Source organism: Acanthochromis polyacanthus, chromosome 21 (genome assembly GCF_021347895.1).
Source record: "Acanthochromis polyacanthus isolate Apoly-LR-REF ecotype Palm Island chromosome 21, KAUST_Apoly_ChrSc, whole genome shotgun sequence".
Classification (NCBI taxonomy): Eukaryota; Metazoa; Chordata; class Actinopteri; family Pomacentridae; genus Acanthochromis; species Acanthochromis polyacanthus.
This window is the reverse complement of record NC_067133.1, coordinates 5838700-5842278: the sequence shown is the minus strand read 5'-3', so window position 1 is coordinate 5842278 and position 3579 is coordinate 5838700.

Here is a 3579-nt window from a genome sequence, read left to right as displayed (position 1 = left end):
GGCTGCTACTGCTGCTGCCACCAACTCACACCAACCAGACCAGCTCACTTACCCACTGGTTGCTGCAGAGGAAACCTAAACAGTGGAAAAAAAGGCACAAATTAAGGTTTTTAAGTTAGAAAGAAGGACACTGGCTATTGGTTTAACCCTTTAATGTGCAGTGTGGGTCAGGAGATGCGCATTTTCCATTGGATTCGGGTCACTTTTCACCCATTTTGTGCGTTAAAGGGTAAACAAGATCCAGTGTTTGACTCAAATACTTACCTATGCAGGAGAAAGAGGTAAACTCAGTAGGAATAAGGATGTGTGTGCTGAAGCAGTACTCTTATATATCAGCGCCTCTCCCTCCTGATATGGTCACAATTCTAAAACCAGCCATAGTCCCAAGATCTCATCTCCCAGCAGCACGGGATCTGGGAATTCTTGAGTCTGCCTCGGTCCATTTACAGTTTCCCTGGAAAGCCATTATTCAGGCTGAGGCTGCCTTCTGTCCGCACCTCATCTTCTCCAACCCTCCTTCTTTCCATCCCACCACGCCTCTGCTCCTCACCAGCTACCCTTGTGTAGCCTGTTTGAGAAGATGAGTAAGGTGTCTGAAACTACAGATGTGCTAATGTGTCATTTTCATATGGAATTTTACCAAAATTTTGATCTCCAGCCAAATTTTAGTCATTTTTAAACTTGCATTTAAAAATATTCAGATATTACTCAGCTTTAGCGTATTTTTGATGAATGAAGAAACATTTTTTGTTAACCAGCTGTTGTCTGCTGTACATGACAGGGTACGTGGGTCATGTTTTGTCCACTTGTAGAGCAGAAATGTGAGCAGATTCCTGATGCAGAGGTGAACTGGGTTCTCGAATCAAACACAAGATTGTTGGGTAGAGTTTTGTCCAAGTGGCTAAAACAACAAAAGAAGCTTTTTCCGTTCACCAAGGCCTGTCGGGATATTTTCACAGTAACTTCACTCCAAGCTGGGAAACTTTTTTTTTTTTTTGCTCCTGTCCCATTTTTCCTCACTGTGGGGTACTTTTTCACCGCAATATAAAATCCTGTTTACAAACAGCACAACCTTGGCTAGAAGTAGAGAAAATTCTGAAATGTCTTTAGTGCAATCTAGCAAAATTTTGATGTTATAATCACAGAGAAAATTGAAGTTGAATTTATTTCATTATAGAAACTGAAGAAGTAAACAAACCAATCAACATTTGGTGGCTCTACATGCAATGGATATTTAACTAGTTACATTTTTACAGCCTCAACAAACTCTTTGTTTTTCACACTAATCTACACATCAATTCTAGAAAGATATTTGACCATGCTGGATGTATAGTCCAACAACTTGCTGAACCCATATTCCTCTGTATAGTGTTTTTGAGCCGTGCTCCATTTAATTTACTGATCATGTGTGTTTTACTTTCCTATCAGTCTCTCAAATTCATCTCCTAAAACCTCCTTGGGGATCACAAAAAATCAAAAAACTCTGACAGTGTTGAAAATGTAATTGCTTTTTTTCTGGAATTGCTCCCCACATCCGTAGTTCGTTACGTCTGGTGTTGAGTCCATTGTCGTCTGTTTATACTGGCTGGAGAAACAGTGTTGAAATTGAGGAAGTTCTGCAGAAAGTCTGCTAATTAGCTTTGAACAAGGCCCATAATCTTCACATTTACTGGTTTTTCCATTTATTTTAAGCGCCCCGACCAGCATATGCTTACATGCTTCGCCCTCATCATCATGGTCTTTTACAGTGTCTAACCTCAGTCTCAACTACTGTAGATTCCTCAGAACCGAAGCAGCTGCTCCGCCTGTTTCCCAAATGAGACACTAATGCATACAGACTGACACTAATCACACAGCCTCAGGAGAGCTAATGGTTTGGCTCAGCCCAAAATTCTCTCTCTTTCTCACGTTTCTGTCATAAACGCACATTTTTCAATTTTCTTAATCATGATTGTTATCGTTTGAAATCACAATTTTTCTTGACATGCCAGACTTTGGGTGTATTTTGTCTCTCTACTCATCTTCATCTTCTTCCTCTCATGTAATATTTTCTTTGTCCACGTTTCCTTGTGCGTCCTAATCTTTTATTTTCACTACACATTTGGCCACCCAGTTGGATTTCCCAACTGTTCTGTATAAAGTATGACTTCATCTTCATTATCTGCGTGCGTCTGTCCCATAGGTTTAGCGGGGTTTGTCTCCATGATTGGAATCATCGAGTTGCGAACACACTCAGATAGTCTCGGAGGCTCAGACAGCCCCCGAGATCAACAACACCCACCGCACGCATAATCACATAATCACACTAGCAGCTGTACATGATCGTTTTGGAGGGATAGACTAATTTGTGTGTCTAAGTTTGTGTGTGTCTGGCATCACCACAGCCACCTGTGGAGTGTTGACACAGTTAAGCACACGAATACATGCAAACACAAGTGGGAATTAGACAGATGTAGAAGATAGGCCGAGAAAAAGGGCTGAGAAGACATGCAGAGGAGAGACGGGCTAAACAAATTGTATTCTCACTATCTGCAAAGCTGTTTCTTTTGCTCTATGCATATTCTGAGTAGTTGTTTTTGGATTTATTGCAGTTAATCTGATGATGATCAGCTGTGATAGAGGCAACGGAAGAGTTTCAATTTCCTAAGCAAAGACGAGGGAAAACATGTAGAAGAGTGTGTTGTTACAGTCCTTGACCTCACCTTAGACTAAGAAATGCTTGTTGATCCAGACTGACACTGAACCCTGCTGAGGTGGAAAAGGGTTAAAGAGGTTAAAAGAAGACTAACAAATGAATGAGAATATGGAAAGATGTCAATATCATTCATTTTCACCTGTTCCTTGCAATTATTGGAGTATGTTTGCCACAGTGAAACGAGGACATTGTGGTTGTGTGTGTGTGTGTGTGTGTGTGTGTGTGTGTGTGTGTGTGTGTGTGTGTGTGTGTGTGTGTGTGTGTGTGTGTGTGTGTGTGTGTGTGTGTGTGTGTGCGCGCGTTGGAGAGGAGGGTTCAGATCCAGACAGGTCAACAGACAAAGAACCGGATAAAAAGTAGAAACTGCATATTTGTGAAACAAAGTGTGCGAGTATGCCTGGCGTCTAGAAGTGTATGAGCCATTTCACTACTTATGTGGATTTACTGTGTCCTGTAAACAGGCTGCTGAGAGGCTCCATTGTTCATTCAGCTTATACTGCAGTCATGCAGCTAACTCCGGTGCTGCTAAAGAGCCAAATCTCACCAGCCATAATCCTTCATCACGCAGCTTTCCTCCGTACTAGTGTTTTAGCCTCTTGTCAGCTCACTTTGCATTCTGAATAAACATTTAACTTTAGACAGTGTCGTTATCAGCGGCAGTACAGACAGAAAATTATCTCTAATTATTGTCAGTTATTTTATCTGAGGTACTGTATACATGATTTATAAATAAACTGGCATTAATAATTTGTAAGATATCAATCCCATTCCTAATTCTGGTCTTGTTCAGTGATTCTAAAAGGATTTTTTTTATTGTCATAAGGCCCACTTTTACATATGATTAGAGCTGTAAATTCTCCTAAATAAGGCTAATTTGAAGACAC